Below are 26,277 nucleotides of genomic sequence, written 5' to 3' on the forward strand. Positions count from 1 at the left end.
TTGAACTCAGTCCAGGCAATGTCCCTCCTGCTCCCTGGCTGCTGTAAGGCTGCCACCAAAATCCTCCTTCACCCTTCAAGCAGGGCTGCATCACCCACAGCATCCCACATGAGAGTCCATGGTGACCTCAGACAGAAGAGTCAGGGGACATCAAGGCATTGTGCCTTCATCAGCAGATCTGTGTGACCATACAGTGTGGAGGCTACTTAGGCAGTTTTAGGCCCTTGCTATTCTGAATTTAAAGTTTATCAGCAAGACAGCAACAATACCAGCTTAAGAGGGCTGATTTTCAGTCATCTTGCTTCAGTTCTCAGGCAAAGCTCACAAAGGACTTTATAAGGGCAGGGGGTTATTCTTAGTTTACAAACGGGGAAACTGAGGAACAGTGTTAGAGAACAGCCTCTCCACAGTACTGCTCCTGGGCTGGCTCTTTACCTGTCTGCTTCTGCTATTACTTCACTGGAAACTCCCTCACTGGGGCATGGCAAAGTCCCATTCCCTCCCCCTTTGCACACTCTCTCCACAACTTGATCTTTCACTTCTGGAGTGTAGAGCTCAGTATACAGCACCAAATCATCAAAGAAACCCAAACAGGCATCTCACTGATGCAAAGGACCTTTCAAAAAGGGAGAGAACAAAAATAGAAGCATGAGCTTCATCAGAGAAGTGACTATTCCACCAAAGCAAAGCAGCAGCTGAGTAAAGAATAAAAGGAAGAATAGATAAAAGGAGATACTTGAATCCTGAAGAAAGGAGAGCTCTGCATAGCAAGTGATTTGTAAATGGTGGAAAAATAGGCAAAAGACTTATCTAGCAATATCTTGCTAAAGTTGCTGGATAAGTAATATTAACATAGGAATAGAAAAGCATGGACAGAAAAAGCAATCAAGAGTTGGAGAAACAGCTAGGCACTGTGTGTAAAATCAGAGAGCATCTAAGTGGCCAATTTGGTGTTTCTGTGAACGGTGAATAGCACAAAATATCATCCATCACAATGCAAGGAAATCACAGCGGCACGGATTGGAGCAGTGCTTCAGGAAATTATTGAACAAGCGAGAAACAACCTCTGATCATGGCATTCCAGGAGAGGAGTAAATCTGGAGAATTGCACACAGGGCTTAGACCAATGTGGCCTGCAAATGTTTGAGCAGTAATCCATTGCTTAACAAATGGAAAAGCAGCAGGCAGCAATTGTTGCTCAGCAGAACTGCTCAGAGCAGGAAACCATCTCTACCCAAGAGTTGCACACAAAATCAGGCTCTGAAAGCACTGGTACTGAGACCCAGACTGAGGAGAGTAAAATTGCTGAAGTGTGAAATCCTCTTGGAATTACTCAACACCCACACTGAAGACTGGCCCCAGCAGCTGGGTGTGCATCCTTAGATACATATTTTACTAGCCTTTAAGCAGTAAACATTCCCTGGGCCCAGCAAGCAGCATTGTGTAAGCAGCCTGTTTTGTTGAATTCTGGTTTGTTGCTGTTCAAACCTACAGTCAATCTTCAGTGATTTACTGAAGAGGATTGGGCACGTTTAATTTCATCATCTCTCCCAAAAGAATTCAATAGTTTACACTACCCATTGTCGTGAAAGATGATCTTTGAGCTTGGATTTCCCCTGCAGGCAATTACAATAGGATGCCTGACCTGTATCTCAGCAGAAAACATACCAAAGGCAGTGGTGTGGCCCCTGTTTGCAACAGGATAAGCAGTCTAATGTGGAAAAAAGGTTTATTCTGATGTCTTTGCTGATAACTGTCTTAGATACACCCCATCTCTTCTGCTCCTCAATACCCAATGACTAGACACTGTTGCAGAATGTGGAAGCTTTGATGTTTCTGAAAATTAGCTGTGCTTTAGGATATATTTGCTCTGGGTAACATCCTAACTGGCAAGTATTAATTAACTGGCACATCTAGAAATGCAGGAAAACAGTAGGCTGTTGAAGATGGAAAAGAAAGTGAAGGAAGGGTTAACCAGCTTTTATTTTTGCCAGCAAGTATACATACTCTGCTCCCCATCCACCCCCATAGAGTATGAAATGCAGCAGATGTTTGGAGAACAGCTATCCTGATCTATCAGCCTCTATATAAATGGAGGTTGAATTAGTGAAGAAGAAGGCAGAATAATGTTTACCAGAGAAGAGCAAGAAGATTTCCGACACCTGGGCAACTTAATGGTGGCAGATGGCAAAAGCTGAAGGCAAAGAGAGGGAGCGATGTGCACCAGCAGCTGGTGAACAAATGGAGAGGAGAAAGGCCTCTGCTGAAACTGCACAGGAAGATTTTAATACCAGCAGTTCTGTAAGAATGTTAGTGTGAATATGCAAAGATGAGCCTGTGTTTTAACTCAGACAACTATCGTCAAAAGTACCCGATGGATTGTCAGCCAAGGAGATTTTCACAGCAAGAAGCCATCTATTTGCATCAAATACTGTCAGTCTGCAAAGCAGCAACTTCTGGGTCATTTAACAACACTCCAGATGTAGTTATTTTCTCCTAGGCAAGTGGCTCAAAAAAAGCCTTGCAAGAAAAAGGCAGAGTTGGCATATAAGGGGGACAATCAAGCAGCATGTGGAAGCGATTAGCTAGTCAGTGTGATATAACTCAGTGAAATGAACACTTGGGTGTCCTGTGATTCTCAGCACAAAGGAGACTGCAAGACTGTGGCCAAACACAGGGCTGCATTCACACAGGTGCTGCCTGTTCTACCACAAGAAAAAGAAAGGAAACCAGATAGAGCTGTAAATATAGGGACTGACATTAATGGTCTTTCTTGATAATTCTTTCTTTTAAAAGACAGAGGTGGGATTAATGCATGTAGCCAAGACAATTGTTAGGAATTTATCTTCGCCCACACTGGTTTCTTTTTAGGGAATAGCTGCCCTCTGCAAAACTTGGTTCTGAGTCCAGGCTTTACAACACCTGAGAGTATCTAGATGTGTATGACAGAATCTGGGCCTTTTCGAAGGATCCTTTTTCTCGTTAGACTGATTTTCACTTACACTGTGATTATATATACTGAACACAACGTGTTACCTGCCCTGCACGTCACATTTGTAGCTCTGCCAGGCTAACACTGTAGAGTGTCACTGAACACTGACACTTTATAGAGACCCAGCATGGAAGAGCCATCAACAGATCATTCCTGCAATTCTTTAATGCGCGATTCACACCAAGTATCTATGGATTAGTGAGACTACCTGCTGCTGTTTCAAAAAGACTCAGCAAGTGGGTAGAAGGAATGCTGTCTGATAGGTATGCAGCTTCAAAATATATTCATACTGTTCCTAGAGAATTTGTGACCACGGTAGAAGAAAAGGTTATTGTATGTGCAACCTGCAGCTTTAATTATATCGTGCACTTCCCTTTGCAATTAGAAATCTGTATTTGTAACTGATAGTTACACTTTCTAGTTACATGTCTATCAAATTCACGTTATAATTAGGATGACTCATAATGAAATTATGCACTATTGCTCTGTTTATTATTTTGTTTGGCTTACACTCAGCATGCAAACTACAGATCTCCTGAATTCCTCCTGTCCTTCATCCTCCTTGGCCTTCTCCTAAGCAAATATTGGTCAGAAACAAATAGAAGCATTTTAAATTGTTGTAACTCTTCTGCAAGCAATGGGTTTTCTCCCAGAGGGTCCACTACTGCACAGTTGAGCAGCAATCTCCTCTCCTACAGAAGTCAATAGGATTTTCCTGATGGAGGGCAGAGTGAAAGCACATGTGAGCCCTCTGTTTCCCTGGGCAATCCTACTCCCCTAACATCCATACAGTCCAGAAAGACAGAAAATTGCCATACCCGATCAGATCACAGCTCCATCACTTTGTGTAACTTCTTGCCAGCAAGCAGCAGATTGGTGTGCTGGAAAAATGCAACAGCAGTAGAGCCACAGTACATGAGTCCCATTACTGATGGCAGCTGCTGTTACTGTTCACTGATTAGAAAGACCCTGAGGAAAGGGGGAGTACCATGGAATATCTCCCTAAGACTGAGCCATGTTGAACTAACTAGCCCCTGCAAGATCTTTCTGGTCACTCCCTGTTAGCCTACACCTCACACCTTGAACAGTTTACCCCTCCTTCAATTATCATTCAATATAAGAACATCTCCACCAATGTTCAACTACGAAGCTCTCACTGACAGCTATCACCTGTTGGCCACCAATTGTGAGTGACTTAAACTTACTGCAAAGAATTGAAGTCTTTGAGATCACTGTGGCAGAGAGGTCCCTAAGGGAAGGGGGAGCTGGGATAGTAATCCATTTTTTATGAATCTCCTTTTATTCAGCACACATAACTGAGGAACTGTGAGCATGGGTGGCAATGATCACCTGCTTTAACCTGTCATGGAACATGCTTGTGTCCAGTTCAGTGCTGATGATCTCAAAAGATCATCAGCAAAGTCAGGACTCTTAGACCTGGGTATCCCCAACAGGAATCAAATGTCTCTTGAACTGTTGTGTCATCCCACTTACAAGTCAAGAGCACAGTGAGAAAGAAGTATATTGCTCAGGACAAGAATAACTTTTCTTTTTTTTCCGTTTTCTTTTTCTGCCTTAAGGTGAATGTAGTGCACACAAAAGATGCAAGACAGGTGACAGTGAAAAAATTCCTTAAATTATTCAGAAAGCAGGTATTGTTCTGGCAGCCACGTTAGCGGTCAGCATGTAATTGCCCATCCTGAGATTTCACACCCACAAAATTCAAAATCCGCTTTGCTCTCACCAGTTCTGGGAGAAGCTTAAGGTGCTCATAATACCCCACTGTAAACTGAGAAACAAAACTGGAGCCCTAAGCCCTCCCAACACACTGACTGTGTAAGTACAGTGGGTGAAATGGCAAGGACGGGCAGGGGAAGCAGAGAGTGCAAAGGCAGCTCTGGTAGGAGCAGTATTGGTTCATGGGCAAATGTCACCCTCGTGGTACCCCTAGATGTCCCCACCAGCAGCTATGGCTGACTTGCACCATCAACAAGCTTGCTTTAACTCACAGTTTCAATGAAGAGCAAGGCAGAAGGAGAGACCTGTCGCCCCTGCTGGGCACACACACTGACGTGCTGTTTGGGAGGCAATGGGGACACCTGGTGTGTCGGTGGCAGGATGGGACATGGAAAAAAAGAGGGGTTTAAGTTGGCTACTTCTCCCCCTGAGAATCAGGTAGAACATACCAGCTGGTTCAGGATATTCTTGCAGCCTCCCCTCATGCAAGGGCAGCTTTCACATAGTCTGTAACAGCCTCCAGTGCAAAGGACCAACACAAATCTGAACCAGAGCTTCTCCAAGGAGAAAGGTCACACCCTAACTAGCCCTCAGTGCCCTCAGGTCCCAACTATTCAAAAATCTAATGCAAATCTGCCATTATTGCTATCTTAACCTTTCCATTCCTAGTGTGTTAGGGAGCCATAGCTGGGTTTTCACTGTGATTTGCTTTACTCCTTAATATCTTGAAACGTCATTCATTTCAGAGATGTCTTTATGAGTGGTATTTTCATTTTGAGCCAAGGGTTATGAACTGGGTGGTACCAAAAACTTAGGCAGGTGCTGAACAAGCAGCAAAAGTACTAATTCCCCTCTTGCTGTGTCCCAGCCTGCCTTGGCACCAGGTTGCCCCTCTTCAGCCCATGTGTGCCATTCTGCTGGCAGAGACACATCTGTGCTGGTGGCTCTTACTTTTGTCCACTAGGGACCACACTGAGATCAGCAACACCGAACTGACAGCAGATGTTAACAACCCCTGATGCATCTTGACCCGGGCTGGTTATTAGCTGACAACCAAGAAGAAAAAGTCTCCAAAATCTCAGCAGAGCACTAATCTCTCTGACCTGGGGTCTGGAGATGTGCATAATTTTACTGAAAACAGCAGGGTCCTGTAGCATCGTCTCGCCCCTCCTCTTCCCCACTTCATAGACACTTTGAATACTGTACACCGGTCTTGCTTCTTCTGCCCATCATTATCCAAGGTGCTGCTTACTATATAAGAAATTTAGGTTGCAAGACCCTGCCATCTGCAAACAGTATTTTGCCTTCTGGGAAGAGTAGTGTACATCTGTGACTCTGTACATACAAAGGACAGCACGGTCCATACATCCCCCTCGTTCTCTTTGTGTCACATCTGCCTTTATAGAGTTTTAAGAACTTTCAGCTTTCAATCACTACTTCCACCAACTCCTGCGCCAGCCTCAGCTTGCGGCGGGGGCGGATGCTGCCTGTTCGTCTTGCCGTTCGCATCAGTCAGGAGAGCTACGGCACCTTCCGTTCCCGGGAGTGATTTTCTCTTTAGTTTCAAAACAATGTGTGAAACCCTGCTCTGCAGAAACAGTAGCCTCAGTAAGTTTAAGGATGACTGAAGCTATTTACTCTCCCAGGAAGGTTTAAAAACTACGGAGGGATGAATGGGGTTAGACCTATCGCTGCATCGCCGGCAGCCATCCCATTACAGTTCTGAATAAAAGCAGGAATGGCATGTCTAGCCTAGGTTAGTAAACCCTACGGAGTGCATGCCTTAAAAGCACTACGAAACAGCCTTAAGTCAGCTGGAGAAAAATAGTTTCAAGCATGGCTGTCTAGTGTGCCTGTCATTCCTATTGTCCTTCCAAACTATTTCAGACATTTTGAGCAGGGAGTACTAAGCGATGAGTTAGCAGGGGTTGTGACATTAATGGTCAAAAAAGGTTTAAGCACCAGGAGGAAACGATGACAGCGCTTAACAACTGGTGGCAGTTCGGAGGATTCCGCTGGATCTCTGTTTAATAATAATTAGGCTTCGCCTCGGAGGAAGATGTGACAACTATCGGAGGTAGGATTTGCATGGGAAACAAAGGGAGCTGTTGCTGTTCGGTACCCGTTGTTTGTGCTTTGCTCCGCGGCTTTCCGAGCGCAGCCAGGTGCAGCCGGCAGCGGCGAGGAGGGGTCGGTGGGGTGGGGGGAGAGCCGAGGGTGGAAATACTGTGGATAGTTCTGTGTTTTATGGCAGAAATGCCTCGAGGACAAACTGACTCCAATCTCACTCCCCGCTGAGTGTGCATTCCACGTTGCTCTTCCCACGGAGTAAAATACATAGAGGTCATGCAGAAAACACTTTACTCATTTTCTAGCGAGCCAGCGGGGCTCTTCCTGAGACGGGAGAAGGGAAAGGGGGAAGCTGCCCTAAAATAAAAGGGGAAGAGGAAAGCTATGGAGTCTGTAAGATGAGGGAGACATGCTATTAATGTGTAAAATGTGCCTGGAGTGTCACCGATGTCATTTGAAAGGGGGAAAACAACCAAGGTTGGGGGTGGGAGGAATTTTCCGGGTGAGGTTATAACCTATTGCAAAAAAAAAAAAAAAGGCGTGATGTGTCCATCCATTTTGCATAATCAAAGATTTCTCTGCACTGTTGTCATTGTTTTGCTGGACAAGAATCGTAGTTTCAGACAGAAAAAGGGATGGTTTCCTCCTGTGTCACTGCCAGCCCCCTGCCAACCCCCCTGCCGTGGGGAAGGATGTGCAGGACCTTTAGCTGGATGCTGAAAGGGTTGTGAGCAAGGGCTGAATGAACACGCAGTAGTATAAGAGGAAAGCTTCCCCTTGAAAAAGCTTGTTTCTCCCGAGCCAGAAGTCCAAGAGGTGCCAGGCAAAGTTAGAAGCCTCATGTACTTTTTTATGATGCACCAGTTTAGCATCACTAGACAAGAAAATGTCTGAACATCAAAGATTCGGGTCTGTGTGGCCAAACAGGGCAGTGAGGTCTGCACGGGGTGCTGGGCAGTGCTGGGCTGCGAGTTTGTGTTTTTGTCAGTGCCTCTGACCCTCGCCAGGATGAGCAGCAGGAAATTAATGAATGAAAATATTATTTCCATGCATATGCACAGTTCTTATCATTTGGTGTGTTTGATCTGAGTGTGATGTTCCCTGTGTTGATGACTTGTTTCGACTTGTTCATTAAAATTTCATTTTAAACAACAGAGAGACTTCAGAGTGAGTGGTATTTAGCAACAATAAAATGTTCTGCTTGCAGAAACGCTCCTCACAGGAGCTATTAAAAATGCACTTAAAGAAGCTGATAGTCATATCTTGCAGTAAGAGGCATGGTGTCACTTGCTGTGCTAAATTTTAAAATTAAGTATATGGTGCCATTTTAAGTCTACTTTAATGTGAGTGTCATTAAGCATACTTTACAATACTGCTGTCAAAAGCTCACAACTTCTAGAATTCTGCTAGACTGATTGTTTTCGTTAAATTTTCATTAAAAAAAAAGAATTCCTATAGAGCAGGGACTTACCAAGTAATTTGAATTTACTCATCCTAACTAATGTTCCCTTTAAGGAGAACTTCAGTGTACTATACTGCATTGTAAATAGGTCATGATATAATTCATTTAATAACAAAACACTGATGACAACAACAAAAGTGCTAAATGCATTCAGCGTAAGCAAATAGAGATTGTGCCAAAGAGAAGCAATATTGGATCGGGAATGGTAAGAATTGCTTTTAAGGAACATAAATATTCTCCTTTTGATCCTAACCACAACTTTTCACTCAAGTGCATTACTTTGCATTGCAAATTTTGGGGGAAATCATTTTAACCTGTATTACATACACTACTGAGTACATAATGATAACAGTGAAAACTTTCTTCCAAAGAAATTGTTCTAGAGGTTTGCAGTATGAATCAAAGAGACATTATGCAAAGATATTAAATCTGTGTCAGAAATGAGCAAGGTATGTGAAAATCTAGTACATGGTTTTTCTTCACTACACATTTGTCCAGAGGCTTGGACAGTTTTACTTTGTTTTACTTCAATGCCTCTCTGAGGGAAGGGTCTGAAAGTATGAAACCATGAGCAGGAGGGAGATTGTGTTCAACCTCTGCCCAGCCACAGACTTCTCAGGGGGACTTGGGCAAATCCCCCAACCTCTTTGTGACAGGGGAAGGGGAATAGCCCTGCCTTGTAAATAAGAGGCGGGACAGTGTGGTAATGATGCAAAAAAAAATACAGACTGTGGTGCTCAAGGAATGAGGCTGAACACAGAGCTCCAGATAAGGTAAAATGCAGAAGGAGGTTAATATTTCAGGCATTTTCAACTATAAAATAAGACATAACACAAATCCCATGATCCAAAACTAAATCTGCTTTCAAAACTATCTCAGACAAATTTGCCACTTTCAAAAACTTCTGCCAGCAGCAAATACCCATTTGTCTGAGGGCCTGTCAGAAGTGACTCCAAATCTCTCATCATTCCATCAATGTACAGCAGATAGTGAAGCAAACTACATCAGATTGATTCACTGTGCTGAGGAACGATTTCCCTGTATTCTTCAGAAGCTCAATGAGTACCTTTTGCCATGAATCTCACTTGCCCTTTCTGCTTATGAATTGTCTGTGGAGGTCATGCAATTTTCTAATTTATTTATCTTATATTATTTGGGGCTTTCTTCAGCAAATAACTCTTTGCTTACAGATCTTTTGGGAATGGCAAATGTTTGCAAATTCATGCTGCATTGCTTGGTTCAGTCCTATGGTGTTCCTTGATTAGCTGATTTGTATAGTTAACTGGCAGAAAGCAAATTGCAAATTTCACAACCAAGTATACAGTTTCATACTGGATTTCCATCACTCTCTGAGCAGTCAGGTTTAAAATTCAAGTCTTGCAAGTAGTCATAGGAGCAACACATAAGCACTGAAGTGCTCCCACCAGACAGATGTGAGAGCCAGGTTAAACAGCTTTCAATTTCTTATGAATATTCATGAAAAGTGTTTGAATTCCTGCAGCTCTGCTAAAATGAATAGTCGGCATCATCCATCAAGCACTGCATGGGCCATTCTCTCACAGTATTTGCCACGTCCCCATAGCCTCCACAACTCTCCTGTGTAAGTCCACAGTGCCTGTGGAAACTGTTTGTGCAGCCAATTTAGAAGGGAAAAACACCATAATGGAAACTTCTAAATTTTCCACATTGTGGTCTCTCCTGTTGTGCCCGTCTTGCACATCGTGTGACATGAAGACAGCCAACAGGGAGGGCAGCAAGAGAGAATCAACAGTGATACAGGAGAGAAAACACTGAAAGAGGGGAAAAACAAGGATGGCCACTGGCAAAGGGGGATCAGCAGCATGTAGAGCAGGTACATATGGATGGACACAGCAGGAACACATAACACACAAGTATAATTTTTAACAATGAATCCAGTGCAATGGGTGATTAACTTCAAGGTTTATGGTTTTATCAGACTCAGCCTGTTGCTCCCAGTCCATCCCTGTGTAGGCACTACATGAGTGTTCACCACAAGTCCAACCAAGCAAGGGGGTGCTGTGGTTTATCTTCTGTCCTGCAGAGGTCTGATGACGTGCCACAGAGTTATGGAAGAGTTGTAAAAATAACAGACAAGAAGAAAACTAGCTATGTATCTAATCTGATGCATGTTTTAAATTAAGTGAAAACCAGTAGGGCGAAGAATTCCTGTCAAACGGTTTTTCTCATGGGCACAAAAAAAATTCAGCTGTCAAAACACCAAGCTCTTTTGACTTAGAAACAAATGAGGGACAGAAGGTTATAAAACATGAATACATTTGCCTTTTGAATTATTTTTGCACTGTACTTATGCTATATAGGAGGAAACCTCAGGTCTCCCACTGAGTGAGCTCTACTGTCCAAATACTTTGTATAGAAAGTCTGGTGTGTGCTGAATCAACAGGGTTGCTGTGACTGCACAGACCTAACCAACGGTTATGCCCCCGTTAGATGGACATTTTTTAGCTTCTCAATGAATTTAAAGTCCAGTGATCCTAGATATCCTTATTTATTCTAAAAATAGAAATGAGCCTCAATTGCAAGTGCTGTGTGTGAGTCACACAGTGAGAGTCACTGTGGGCAACACACGTGCATTCACATTCTATCAGGGCACATGTAACAACACATTAATACTGCCTGGGGAGAGTAAGAGAATGAGGAGAATTAGAGGAACTAAAACCAGAGCAAATACAGAGGATCTTTGCTACGACAAAAATTGACTCAATGTAGTCTGGAATGAAATCTCAACTTGAAACTCCCTCTAGATACTGCTAAAACTCATATGAGTTCTTCAGATACCTTTTCTTTCTTAATTATAAAGCTGTCCTGTTACCCATAACTAACCTCCATCTCTGCTGGTGCTAAATGGGATGCCCCAGCCAGTCCCAGGTACCCAGCAATTTTGCCTGAATTCAGTGTTCCACTCTGCGTGTCCTAAATCAACCACTAACAGAAGGGTTTTGAGGACCAGAGGAGCCAAAAGAGCATTTGTCCCACTTCCCCGCTTCTCTTTTAGAGGAGCAGAGCTCAGACTGGGACTGAAGTTTCTGCTTTTAAGCCCAAAGTGGTTCATCTATCCAAGGTTGCCATCCTGGTGGGAGCCCTCCACATAGTACTGTCCTTGTGTGCCTGCTTAGGTGTGGTACCAAAGAGGGGACAAAATAACACTGCCTGCCTTGAACAAGTGTTGCAGAAAACATTCAATATACTTGGCCGTGTTTTACTCATGGACAAGCTATTTTCCGCCTCAGCAGAGTGGCACTCCTTACTGACAACCATTAGTTATTTGCAGTTTTAAATAGGCCTTATAAACATCAGGCACCTGAGTGAATAAGTAATGTTTCAGAGCAGTAACTTGAAATAAGTCAAAGTAGAAATGGTGAGAAGACATGGAGTATGGTCCCGTTGGGACTCCCTACCACTTCTAATTAATATCTGCTACTTAAAGCATCACAACCCATGGTTAAATCAAAGTCAGAGGAAATAAAGGAATATTAAATCCTTCTGGAGACATGTGTCCCTCTCCATTTACAGGAGAGGGCATGTTCCTCAGGGCTACTGCCAAATACACTCACTCTCTGACTTGTTAGGAGTATATGGAGATTTTGGGGAGGACAGCCCAGGGAACTGATCAGCCAGGCTGCCCTGGCAGCTTGCAGCTTCCCCAGGGCTGGCATTGCCCCTTATTCTCCCACTGCCTTCCCATTCTCATCCAGTCACCTTCTCATGCACCTTCCCAGGCTCTCCTGGACCTCCAAAGAGACAGTTCAGCTCATGAAACCTCCTGAAAACTGTGCTTTGGTTTTGACTCCTGAGGGAGTCCAGCTGGGAGTCAACAAGCACCAGACCTGATGCAAGAAAAGTAGGAGAAGAGCATAGCCAGGGGCAAGGTGTGGGGAGCAAGGAGCAGTCACAGTCCTGGCACAGCTGAACACCCCTAAATTGTTCTGTCTTAATGACCTGGTGAGACTGCTGCAGAAACAGGCCTCAGACAGCCACATGTTGACCACAGTAACGTGTTGCAGAGCCCAGGAGTTATAAAAGAACTGAAGGACAAAAAAGGACAACAATTTGTCTGCATTCATTGGTTTTTGATCGTCAGGGACCATCTGGTTATTGACGAGTTGTTTTTAGGCTTATACACAGAATTCCAGAGCTGCTGTTGTGGCAATAGGGAAAGAATTGATTCAGTTGTGAAAAACAGCTCCTTGTAGAGCAGGTGTATGGAGGAATGTTGTGATTTGGCAAAGTTTACTGATCTGGGAAATAAGAGTTTTGGAAAGAAAGCCTGAGTGGAAAACATCAGTTCAACTAGGACACCTTGCAATTCCTCCAACAAAGCATATGTACTTCAAGTCATAGAGAGCAATAACCCAAGCAGGGAACAAAGGAAGTTCATTTGTAATAATAGCCTTTTATTAACTGGAGAATATGCAAATGAAAGGTGCTCTGACTTTTGAAAACCCCTGTTAATTGTGCCCCAGGTATACCAAAACCTTCTGACAAATTCCCCTTCTTTATTTGCTTCCATATAACAAGTTGATCTTGGTGCTACTCTGCTCTTTGAAAGCTCTGCTGCTTTCCTAATTAATAATTGCATGAAACACGTATTCCCCCCCTCTTGCTAAAAGCAGCATGGGACACACTCTCTGGCTATAAAATATCCCAAGAAGTCCACAGCAAAATCTTTTTTGCTTGAGTTTAATTAAGACGATTGGGTATTTTGTGTGCAGCTGATTTGGGAGGATTTTGTCACAGGTAAACAAGCTTTGAAAAAAAATTGCTTTTATCTCTCCTTGTTTTCTGTTTTAGTCATATTTCAAGTGGATTAGTATAATCTTTCCTCGACCAAACTCCACAGCCAGTCTATTCCCTCATTGTTCTAATTTTATAAAAAGAAAATGACTGAAAGCAATTAATTAAAAATCTTTTCAGAAATGCATATGTAGATGCGCTTATTCACTAAGAACTCACAAAATAACTCTGCATTTAAAAACAATTTATCTGGTGCATTAAGCGTGAACAAGATGTCTTTGTTAGGTGCACCCGCCTTTTGATGGTTCCCTACATGAATATGTTTGTCATGTAGATATCTGCAGCAGCTGCTCAGTCAGAGAGAATCCCTTGTTAAACTAGGTTTGAGTTTCAGGTGGGTTTCCTTTTTCTTTTTTCCTGTGTGATAAAGTTGATTGATTTCGAGTGAAGAGTCTTTCCCTGCTGGGACCTGAACTGTCAAAAGCTGTCAGTGAACCTGCAAAATTCTGTCATAACACCAGAAGTCCAAACTCTGCTCCAGAATCATCAGAGTTCAGGGAAAATTCCCAGTAATTGACAACAGAAGTTTTCTTAGAGAGGATATTCTGCCAGACTGAGACATTATTTTGTGCACACACAGACACCCACCTGGGGGACAGTGCTAACACAAAAAGTAAACTCTATTGATGTGAGTGAATTCATCAGCAGCAAGACAACACAAGTGGCTTCACACTAAAACCTTGGACTAGGCTATTCATAAACTCTTCAAGTCCAGCAAAAGGCAAATTCCCATGTTGTAAAGTGTATTTGATTCTTTAGGAATAAAATAAAACCTCTAAATTTCCTTGAATTCAGGGTGAGGGTTAAGGAATTCAGAACTCTTGACCTCAAAGCTGTGCCTGCCCTTAACAAAACCCCAGCACATCTGTGCTGTGAATGCAGATAAATGCTGGCATCCAGCACAAGGTGCAGAGGTTCTCCTGGCAGGGCAGGAAGAAGTTTCCTCTGCAGAGGAGAAGTATTCCTGTGGTGAGTATTTATCCACAGAGTCAATGCAGCAGCCCTGCTCATCTGCAAGAACACTTCCCGGGTAATATAAATATTCCTAGGGAGGTTCCTAGAAGATTTCACATACTCCATTTCTTCTTTGAGCAGGAAATCTTGAACAAAGGAATTTCACTGTCCCTTTTTGCTTCTCAATTCATTTTATACCCCCTTCATCTTCCATTAAAACATGCTGTTTGTCTACTCCTTCTACTCTGTTCTCCTGACTCTATTTAAAATCCTCACATATCACAGCCTGCTGGTCACTAGCCAGGTATCCAGATGGTACTCATGTACCACATTGATAGGTGCCTTAGAAATAGCACTGAGAAAGGGGAGGGGGAAAATATCAGTGGAGACTTCAGATGCTCTTTTTGATAAATGGCAATTGTAGATCTAATTAGCCAGTTCCCTCCTTTGGAGAAGCAACAACAGTGGCACAGAGCAAACACACCAGGAGACGTCTCTCACTGTCAGGTTTTAGCTTTCGCCTCAGAGCAGGGTCCGTCTGTCCATCCCTCTTCTTTGAAAGATATCAGATTTTGCCCAGGTTTGAAGGTTTCTCTCAGAGCTCATCATGGTACTGCCTCAGCACCACCACACTATGTCAACTACTTTTACACAGACAACTGGTTTCTAGAATAAAGAGCAAACACTGCTCACCTTAATTGTGTGAGTATCCCTCCGGCAGTAATCAGGCTAATTGCTTCTGTCAGGCCAGCAGGATTTGGCTCTAAATCAACCACCAAAATGATTATAGCATAAGTGCAGGAGTTCCTTTTCAACTCCAAGGCCCACTTGTTAAACATTATTTACATCTCAGAAATTCTGTTTCTTTTCTGTCTTCCATTTTACGAGGAGAAAGGTAGAAAAGTGCCAGAACCCCCCGTGGCAGTGGGGGTCTGAGCCCATCACAAATGCAATGGCAGGGGAGACAGGTCATTTCAGCCCTTGCTGAAATGCCATGAGAAGTCTGCCCATGGGAACTCCCAGTTGCATCATGTCTGGGGATGCCACCAGCATCCTCCCAGGAATAGCACAAACTGCAGAGCAATCCCCAAGAAAGGAACCGTTGCCTGAATCTCCTGTAGCTGCATGTTTGACTTATACCTTAAAGCATGAGATAACAGATCCTTGAAAATATGTAGCTTGCTCAATAAATCTGATAGATGGTCTCTTTATCTGCAGAAATTTCTGTGTTTTTTTTTTTTTAAATCCTATTAAGCAATTCGTGTGTATCGCGTGGCAAATATTTTAGCAGAGTACAGAAGTTCCAGCAGATTCATTTTAGCAGTTGGCACTGGAGAGGACAGGGAATCAAAATCCCTGGAGCCAGCTGGTACATGGCAATGGACCCCCCCAACAGTGGGACCTGGGAAAGGACCTGATAGGAAAGGCTTGAAATACCACCTCCATCAAGGGATACATGGGACAGAGCCAGATCTCAATGGTGAGACCTTCAATCTGTATTTCAGAGAACTGTGCCTCTTTCAGTAGTGTTTTGGTCCATTATGACTGTTTCCATGACCACCAGCCTCGGGAGGAGCCTCAGGCTGGGCTGTGGTCGGCCAGCCCGTCCCAAAGCAGACTGTGACCCACAGCTGGAGCAACAGCTCAGGTCTACAACCTTGAGCCTCTGGGGCCTCCAATTAAAATCCCAACTTGCTTATGGAGTTTAGGGGCCCTGAGGAGGAGGTGAGTAAGGTGGTAAAGGGACCACATTCAGCACCTACAACCTGCCTTGGCCCTGCTGAGCTGTTCAAGTCTCCCAGTGGAGCCAAAGCTTTTTCTAAGCAGTTCCAGTCCATTGCCTCCCCTCTTACAAAAATCTCTACACGTTTCTAATCATTTTCTCTGTCAATCTCTGCACTCTTTTTATATCCATTAAAGACCTGATGAGATAGGATGACCAGAAATGAAAAAAGATTCTGAGGATAGAGCATGCCATTGATTTATGTTAATGGCTCTGTAATAATATTTTCAGTGTTTGATTTCTTTTTCATCCTGTACACAGTTAAAATGATGATTACTTTTCCATGCCTCTTTCATTTATTGAACAGCCACTAACATTGGACTCCACAAATTTGTTCTCAGGTCTGCCTCCAAAGCAGTTAAAATATAATTAATTTAAAATCCACCGACACATAAGAAGTTGAGGTGATTCTTTCCAATCCATCTTACTAGAATTCATCAATGAATTTCACCAGCTGTCATGCTTCTTGTACATTTGTCTTTGTAAACCTCTTCTGACTTCACTAGCTTTGACACATTTAACAACCGTTAATACTAAAAAAACCTCCCTCTCTGTAATTTCTATTGAACTACACCATAAGCCTTACAAGCCCCCAGATGTGCATGAATAAATATCATAGTCACCTGTGACAGCATCTTTAATGATTTTAACATTTTTTACAGTGATAACTTTCATCTTTTATGCATATGTCAGGGATCTAAAAAAGCAAAGTGTGCCAAGATATGTTGGAGTTTATAAAGGAAATCAGAGAATAAATGTTGCTTAATTTTGCTTTCATAATAGATTCTGTCTTGAAATATTAGGTGTTAAATCACCTTACCCTAAAAGGATTAGAATATGAAAAGCATTCCTCAGTGGTGGAGGGGAAAAAACTCTGATTGCTTTTTTGATGGAGTTTGATAACCCAACAGAAGGGATTATACAGGACAGTGCCAACAATAGCCAGAGACTGAGCATAAAGAGGGTTTTAGTCCCGTTTGTCAGCTAAAGATGAACAAAACCCAGCCTAATTCTCATCTCAAAGTTGATACAAAATCAAACACAAACAAGTATTTCATCAGAGGTCTGACAAAGTCACTTCGCTTTCTTCTATTTATTACAAGGTGGCTGTGCCCTGCCTTACTCTGGCTGGTGGGAGACAGAAATACAATATCACAAATTTGAGATCTGCTGGAAGCTGGAAACACCAACAATAACAACACTTTATCTTCAAAGAGTTGCCAGAATTAAGGGCTAGATTTTTCAAAGCAGCTCGGCATCAAGAGTGCCTTCAGACTTCCTTGGGAAACAGAGAACTGAGAAGAGGGGCACTGGTCTTTCATTTCCAGCCTACAAAACAACTAAGAGTTGTTTCCTACAGGTCACCAAGCAGGCGAGATGTGGGCAAGTGATTTTATGTTAAGGGATTTCACAGTTGTAAATAGTTGCATAAACCCGTTTTTAAGTGTCACCTAATATCAAAAGTCTTTATATTTTGTGATGAAACACATCATTAGCTGCTGCAGGCACAGGAGCACTTCCCCAGCATGAGGTCTGAACCTGTGTGTTCAGTTCATGAGACCATACAGCAGCACTGGTGTACCTTCATGCGCGACACAAAACGTAGCGGAGTTACTGAACGTATGAGCACAGTTTTAGTTAATTGACATATTTATTATTGATGTGCGTGACATGGTAGCTGATTAAAGCCTCATGCTGTGCCAGGTGGAAAGCAAACATGTAGCCATAAAGATCAATTAAATGCATTTAGAGGTTGCACATGCACGCAAGAGGCAGCCCAAGAGTGTGCTGGGCTGTGAGCTCATGGGGTGCCTCACACAGGGAGGGCTGCACAGACCCCAGCAACTCAACACACACACACACGTTCTCTCTGGCTGCTTCACTTTCCTCTAGGCATATTTCTGAACTCTTTGGTGTGAGCGGCTGAGAGGAATGAAAGATTGGGACAGGAACAGCTGCAAATGAACTGCTGTATCACAGGTACTGAATGATGATTTTGAAGCTCTCTGTAGCTGGATGGGCGATGACTAATGCCCTGAGGTGGAGAGAAGGAGAGCAAAGTGATCTGGCCAGAGAAATGAAAGGTGGAAGGGTAGTCAGAGACCACACCATTTTCTAGCTCTTTCTCTTCGGCAGTTTTTTTTCTGGGTTGTGTATTTACAACATCACAGTAACTGGACCATCAGTTTTTCTTTCAAAGAGCTTGTTGCCTGCCAGTAAATTGCAGTATGCATAATAGCATAAATACAGCAGAATGACATTTTCATTCATGAGGTTTCATAGTGACTACAGAAACAAACCTTCCCTCCCTGAAGCAGTATCTGCCTTTCAGATTCTCTAGGTTGCTTTTCCCAGGATAGTACTTTTTTCCTATTCCCTCTCATGTATTATTTCATATGTTATATTTCTGGCTTTCCACTTGAACATGACTAGGAAACATTGCTTATCCAAACAGAGTTCCTTTTCCTCTCTAACTCATCTTTTTCATCTATAACTTATTTTATTGCCAGACATGAAAAAACAGCTAAAAATTTTATGACAGCATCTCCCCAGCTCCTGAGATTTCAGACGTGTCTTACATTGTGGTATCTCTTTCACTAAATCTCTATGAATAAGACAGAACATGTGTTGAAAAGAAGTGTTGTATCATAAATTAACCCTCATTTCTTCATGCAGATTCTAGAGATATTGTCAAATTACTTCACCTTCTGCTAACTCCTGGCTGTCTTTACTATCAATCCTCGCAACTGAAAAATCAAACTAACAGGATATTATATGTGAAAAGTTGGTTTTTAACATAAGAAAATAAAACATAAAAGTAAATGCTGAAGACAATAAACTTCAGCTACACCTGTCATCCTTATCATCAAGAATGGCAGCAGCATCACAGTTAAAAATGAAAATCCTCAAATTCAATGTTCCAGGATGCCAGGTACTGACTGTACCAGCCCATAGCAAGAACCGATCCCTACTCAGTGAAGGGTTAGTGTTTCAACTGAAAAGGTGTGAGAAAAGGAATTGTATTTCCTTATTTGAAAGCAGATGAGCAAAGGCACAGAAAAATTGCCTGTATTGTACAAAAACATATCAGAAGCCTCCAAGTTAGCAGCCAGTCTCCCAAATCCCAGCACAATGACTAAACCCCAATTAATGTTTCCTACTCCTACATTCATGGAATCATGCCCATTTTTGCTTTATTGCCCTGAGTCAGTGCACCTGGTGTGAGGGCTGCCACCCAAGTAAGACAAATGCTCTGCCTAGACACAATCCTGTCTTCAAAGCCAGCCAATAACAGCCTTCTGAGGAAGATACAAGAAATTCCTTAACTGGTAAATGCAGGATAACCTACACCAACGTTGGTCTTGTCCTGACAGAGATTAACTTTAAACCCTGAAGCATGAATTTTTATGGAGTTCCAAAATTTAATTTATTAGTGCTAAATATTATTACTCAAAGCACTCTCACTGCCCACAGACATGTCCACTCCATCTCAGGAATTGCACTCCCACGCCGAACCGTTCGCTTACCTATTTAATTAGTGCAATTATTTGTGATGGACGTTAGAGGATCATATAAAACCCAGAGGCTCATCAGTTAATGAGCACCACCAGGTTAATGAAGGAGGAGAGTGGAGAGGAGCACAGCTTATTTTTGACTAGTCCCAGAATTCACGAGTAAGATCTTAGAGGAATGTAAATAACGCTGAAATGCTGCCAGCCTCACTTCCCTGGATTTCTGAACTTCCTCCCCTTCCCTGTTGCCACGCCAAGTTCTGAATTTGTTTTGTGCCAAACTTCATACAAACAAATTTGCAGAAAATTCATTTTGAAGTCTGACTTACGCTAATACAAGCAACAACCAAACGTGAAAGGAGCGTGTCTGAGCAGTAGGGCTACGGCTGCTCTTCCTGTGATCACTTTAATGCAGAAAAGAAACAATAAAGCCAGATCTGCTTTTATCTCATCACAGCTAAGCCCTGGATTTTGCGTAAACAGATACCAAATGCACCTAAACCTCTTAATCAGCTTTTTTTTTTCTTTCCCCCAAGCACACAAAGCAAACTCTAGCTTTAGGGTAGGAAGAAAAGGAAAACTTTTTTGTGTTCTTATAGGAATACTTTTTACTCCCTTTTCAAGGCTCATTTTCCCATTACAGTTCCCAGAAACTCACATTATGCTCCAGTTGATATCAGCTGTATCAGGCAGCTAAAAGAAATTTGTCACAATAAACCTATGTGGAAAAAACATTATTTTTATATGCATGTTTCTAAAGTTATTATCAAACTAGTGGGAGCCAAAATGTTTTTCCCCGACTACCTGAAGTTACAAGGATGTCCAAAGTGATTTAGTGCTGAGCACTGGGGGAAGAGGCATGCAGGTGGTCTTTGGCCACAAGCAGCAGGAGCAGCTCCTCGTGGATCAAATCATCCCTGTTTCCACCGGAGCCATCACCTCCTGGGGAGAGGCAAGGCTGGCCAGAAAGCTGCAGGCAATTAGGGGTAATTAACAGAGCTGGAAATCCATGCCAGGCTGCTATTAGTGAGATACTCAGGGGAAGGAAGGGGGCAATGAGTCCAGTCTCTGTTTTTCGCTTTCTTGAGTGGCTTAGTCAACAGACACATGTCAGTGGGAGACTCAACTCCCCTTCTCTCCTGTACTAAGGAAAAATTCCCCAGGGTGTGAGTCAACCACCCCATTTGCACTCACCCCCTCCCCGCTGCTACCACTCCCTTTCCAGGTGCCTCCAAATATCCCAGATCATCCTTTGCCCTCTCTGCTGCCTCCCATGGTTTCACTAGGAGAAGGTTTCCTCCCCTCAAGCCCAGGCTACCACAGCACTTGCCAGACAAGAAGAAGGGTATGGACAAGATCATGAATGTGCTTTCTCTTAGGTACCTCATTAGAGACATACAGATGTAAATCAAGCATAAAAACAAGGCAAGGACTGAGGCAGGACTGTGGTATTTTAGGGATAACCCATCCAAGGGAAAGAGAGCTTTGCTGCCAGCCATGTTTCACAGATCTTAGAGAATGCGGCACTTCCCAAACCTCCTTTTTTCCACTCCCCAGCATGAAACAAAGCTGTGTGTCATTTACCCCAACAGCAGCTGCAGCTCATTTGGAGACACACAGTTTTTCAGATTTGCAATTGCATTCCTGGACATTTAGTCTTTTTGTAAACAGGTAACAAGTTCAGGTCAGCTGGGGATAAGCCAGGGCAGCTTCTTTCCCTGCAATAAAACTCCCATTGCAATAAACTCATGCTTGTCCTGAAAGCAGCCTGGGCAGAGGGGCTCCAAAGACGGTAACTCACTTGTCAGTGCCTTACAAGATACACAGAACTCTCAAAAAGTTGAGTTTTTTTGTTTAAGAGAACGAAGGTGGCCCAATTCTCTTCCTCACAGGCAGTAACTTGACCTTGCTCCTTCAGCTGCTGCTATGCAGCCCTTCAGAGACAACAAACAATCCAAACAAATCCCCAGAACCACCCCAGGCAGCCTTTTCCAGCTTCTCCTGTTAGACACCTGGGCAGGATGATCTTGCTGCCAGCAACGACTGGCTCAGCTTCCCTACACCACAGAGCTGGTGCCTGCAGTGCTGGGCTGCCCACACTGGCTGTGATGAAGCCCAGGTGAGGAGCCATCAGGGCACGGCACTCACTGCTTCTCACTAACTAGCTCTGTGTGATTTTGCCATAGCAATTGCTCTGCAGTCCAGCAGATAACAATTTTTGGGTAGTGCAAACCATACAACTACTTCCAGGCAGTCACTGGTCATCGCTGTGACACAGCCAGCCAGGTTCTCTGCCAGCTCCTGCTTTGCCCCACTGAGCTGTAATTCACCTTGGCACACACTTCTCTTTGCCGTCCTGTCATGCAGAGGACATGGGTAAAGAGCAGATCATTTAGGTAAAATTATCCCTCTGTCCTTCCATCCCATTTTCCCTCATTACACCCTTCCCCTGACCACAGTGAGTAGCTGATCTTTAGCAGCACATGCCCTGCAAAGGCAGGCAGACATTTATAGTGCCACTCAAGATAAGTTAAGGTCTTTAATCTTTCAGAACAATTTGCCTCGCCAGCTGTTCACTATCCAAGTTTGCTCCAGATAAGACTCTCTGGTATCTAAATGTCTAAAAAACCGTGCACTTAAAACTCGTTCTTTCGTTCTCATTAATTCCAGGTAGCAGTGGAATAAGCGAATATTTTCAGTTCCTCCAAAGTTGCAGAGAAGGTATAAAACCACAGAGCACAACAAGCCCAAGGGGAAACCCAAATCCCACTTTCAGGCAGTGCCATGGCAGCCCACTGGCTGCATACAGATGCACAGGATGGGTCTGGGCAATTAACTGGTTTCTCTTTTTTTGGGCATCAGACTTTCCTGCCCAGCCAGCGCCATGAGGCTGACCAGTGAGGAGCACAAAGAGAGTCCCCTAGTACTGAAGCTGTCCACACAAGAATAATTGCAAATACAGAACACCCAGGAAATGGAGTTGACAGCATGAAAATGTCAGTTCAGAATTCAGTGGGGAAAAAAAGTGTAAATCACTCATATTTAAGGGCGTGACTGGTCTCACTAAGAAGTACATTTAAAGTAAGATTATTTGGACTAGGGCAGAGAAAGGTCAGTTAATCCTTTTACTTTGAGCATGTAGCTATTCCCTAGGATGTATTTTCTCTTGTTCCATGCAAGTCTTTGTATCATAGGGGTCCCAGTTTTCAACACAATTAAGAATTATTGAATTTTCATTTGCACTGTTGCTTTGATCTCATCTTGCTGGAGAAAATACAGTTTTTAGCTCCATTTATCCACAGCATTAATTTTTCCACTGGCTTTACGGAAGCCACCAATTTACTGACTGGCTTTTCTCATGATTTAAAACATCATCTCAGTAACATTACTATCTCCCAGCCATATTTCACAGATATTGTGAAACTGGTTTATACTGATATCTTACTTAGCATCTGGCTGACAGGACAATTGCAGGAAAATATTGCCAGAGATATAAGGCCATTTTGCAATAAATAATGAGCTTTAAAGCTTAACAGGTTGTTTTCTTTAGAAGGAATCATAGCAGAGTTTCTATGCACAAAATAGCCACTTGCCATACACAGGCTGAGGTGGAAAGTGCCCCTTAATGCACGAAATAAATCCTAGAGAGTGACCAAACAACAGCTAAATTCTGAGCTGAAGTTTTTCATGGCTCTTTGAATTATCTAATTTGACAGAAGTGAATGACTGCTTCTGGAAGTGTACTACAGCTAATAATGCATTCCAGAGTTATTAAGGTTTATCATGTAAATCTTTATTTGAGTGCTTTTAAAATGCATATTACTTTCTTGATAAACTATGATGGCTCCTTAGGAGCCGTTAATACAAATTAGGGTGCATACCACATGTAGTAGAAAGCCTTATGGAAAGTACTTACTCCACATGGAGAGTAATCAGCTTTTAAATTATATAAAATACTGCAGCTGCAATGTTTTCCCCCCAGTTTCAGGGATCAGATCACTTTTGTAAAAATATTTTTTACTAAATTTCACTTCCTTATGTAAAAGCCCAGTTTTCAGTTGTGCAAGCAGGAGGTGAGAAGCTGGAGACTGACAAATTGCAGGGAGGGGAGGACAAGCTCCTTTCATTTGTACCAGTTAGAATTCCCCAGATACTTTTCATAAATAATTTCTGTAGTCTAAAAAACCTGTTGCTTTTGATCAGAAACCTCCCGTGTACATGCAGAGCAGATTTTCTTGCTTATTATTTCTACCTCCAGGTCTTTATATTTGGTGCCTTTTTACAACATACAACAGCTACCTCTGCCCTGTGCAGCAACCTCACTGGGCAAATTTACTCCCCACAGGCACAGCAGGCTGGGGTGTTTATTTACCACACCATAGCAATACTGCAAACACCATGCCCATCTGGAAAACCATACCCTGATGCATGTTAAATGAATAGGATGAGAGAAAGAAAGGTTGCATTGACTTCATCTGGAGTCAGGTCAAATCACAGCACCTCACCTTGGCCTCCTTTGAGCTCCTTCAAGGCAAAATGAGGTCTCGAGCCAGGCACGCTCTGCAAGGCAAAAGCAGGGGACCTGGAAACAAGAGGGTTTCTGGGGGAATGTTGTAAACATTTAGCTCAGCTATAATTACAGATGGTTTGTCTAAAGGAGATCTTTGGCTTGAAGTAATGGCTGAGAAAAATCCGAGTAAAAGCCCCAGGATCTGCCCCATGCTGGATAAAATGGCCTTGTAATCACTGTGAGTGGCACGTGATCTTCACAGACCAGTTGTCACAGGTCAAGGGGGAGATGTCTTCATATGTATATTATGACAAACAGAAAAAATGGATAAAAACTGTCTTCATACAGGGAAAAGACCTGAGGATGGGTTCTGTTTTGCTTTCATAATGGAAAGATCCCCAAACCTCTCCATGAAGTGTCCTTGCAGCTCCATTCCTGCACCCCAGCACTCCCACACTGAGTGCAGGAGGCAAGCAGCCCTCCTGGCTGGGTATAGGATAATGTCACTTTGCAAACCTCCTTAGGTGCTTGCAAACTGTTCCTGGGATCAAAATAGCCATGAAAAGTGGACAAGAGGGGAACATGGACAGCAGCTGTAAGCGCTTGGGGAGCAGGAAAGCTGTAAACTGATGCAGCATTCATCCACCCTACACGATCAGCTAAATTAACTCAACAGGATCTGCAAAATCAGGGAGAAAACTCTTCCTCTGGCAAATGCTGCCTTCTCATCATCAGTTAAAATTTTTGCAAGCTTCTGTATTGTCACCACTTGGTACCAATTACACATTTGAAGACAACATGCTGGCAAAAAGCTGTTAGCATTCCCTGCCATATTTCTTCTCATTAGATTGCAACAGGTAGCAAGAGACTACGGAAAGAGGGTTTATTTATGTCTTAAACCTGCAGGTATTCATCTACAAAGTTCTTTATTCATCAGTGATATATCATGCAGGTCTTGAGCACATCCTGTACACACATATATATCTTCTTGACAGACTAAGACAGGAAGGATTTGGAGAGAAATTCTGTTGTTTAAAAACAACCTCAAGCAAACTGCCCACATCAGATTCAGTTTCCACTGTTTGCATTTTTTGAGTCCCATCTCCATCATTATCACATTCAGACTGAAACCTTGTGGTTTTAGACTTTGGCAAGTTCTGTTGAAAGCAAGATAATTGCAATGTGTTAAAACCTTTTTCAATGGCTCCTTATTCTCACATGATCCATGAAGAAATATCTGAAGGAGTGTTTTCCTTCCCTGAGGCTCTCACCTCTATTATTTTCTTTCCCGTAATGAACCCACTTGCTCTAAGTACAAACTTTTGCCTTTCCACAACCTTTGCATGAAAGAAGTTTGGCTTTACTATGGCAACCATGCGTCAAAGGTAGGATCCTTTCAGACTTATATTTCAATCTTTGCTAAAGGAGAGAGAAACAGATGTGGCAGCAAGATCCAGTTTCTACAGATGTTGGTCTGAACTGTTTCTATATTTGTGAGGAGCACTGGGCAGAGTGGGCAGATGCAGTGTCAGATTAGCTCTGTTTGTCTCGCAGGTGTGGGGCAGACAGCTCTGGATGTGCTCCAGGCACGTGGGCACCAAACAGAACGTCTGTCAGAGCAGTGTTGCACTTTCATTGTATGGAAAGCAGTGTGAAGCACCAGCTCCCTTATTGCTTCTTGCACAGTGAGGAGCAGCACTTGAAGAGATTACAGTACAACTGGGAAGTATAGAGGAGGTGATAATTTATATGGTAATGTCCAATAATAACGTATGTGCCCTCATTCTCATAAATGCTGAGACACTCTCAGAGTTTATCACTTCCTGCACTGTTGTAGTCGCTACACAGTCACACACTAAGGCCTTCAGTTGCCAGGACATATTGACTTTTTTTTTTTCCTGTTAGACTGAGCAAGCATTTGAGCAGTGTTCCATTAACCCAGGCCTGGGAGGTGGATTTGGCATAGGATGCTCCTGTTGCTGCCGTATCCAATGCCTCAAGTCACTGGCACTGTGCCAGGGTTCGATGTGGAGCAGACAGCAGGGCTGTGTAAGACAGGGCTGTGTAGGCAAACAGACCAGAGGGGTATAAAATGAACACCTAAGTGGTGAGGAGAGCGTGAAAGCTAAAAATACCCACTCTATGCCCTCAGCCAGATTTGGAGCTTGCATCAGGCAGACTTTTTCTGTTGTTCCTTACTCCAGCTCCAAGCCATCTCTTCCCAGCAGCTTAGCCAGCCACACTCAGCCACTGCCCCAATAGTTTGGGATGGTCACTGATGCTCCTTTTTATGGTCCTCTCAAATGGAGGTGGCAGACAAGCGGTACAGCTCCAAAGCTGTTGGCAAGTGCAAGCAAGAGTGCTTACAGGCACTTTTCCAGCACTTTCCCACCTTGCTTTCTAGACCTCTGCAGGTAGATCAGC

At 43.1% G+C, this 26,277-nt stretch overlaps 1 protein-coding gene across 6 annotated transcripts in view; it reads left to right on the forward strand.

Annotated features, from left to right (window-relative positions):
• The window catches only part of LOC127468766 (calcium-activated potassium channel subunit beta-2), a 143,579-nt gene that overhangs the window by 37,714 nt on the left and 79,588 nt on the right, over positions 1–26,277 (forward strand). Inside the window, exon 1 of one of the 6 annotated variants that reach the window (XM_051782300.1) lies at positions 6,233–6,806. The exons of the other annotated variants lie outside the window; for them this stretch is intronic. The gene's annotated coding sequence lies outside the window, so the exon portion shown is untranslated. Of the gene's footprint in view, positions 1–6,232; positions 6,807–26,277 lie in introns of those variants that run through there. 6 annotated transcript variants of the gene reach the window in all.

Source organism: Manacus candei, unplaced genomic scaffold, assembly GCF_025592945.1.
Source record: "Manacus candei isolate 608988 ecotype Guabito, Panama unplaced genomic scaffold, ASM2559294v1 h1tg000015l, whole genome shotgun sequence".
NCBI classification, from domain to species: domain Eukaryota; kingdom Metazoa; phylum Chordata; class Aves; order Passeriformes; family Pipridae; genus Manacus; species Manacus candei.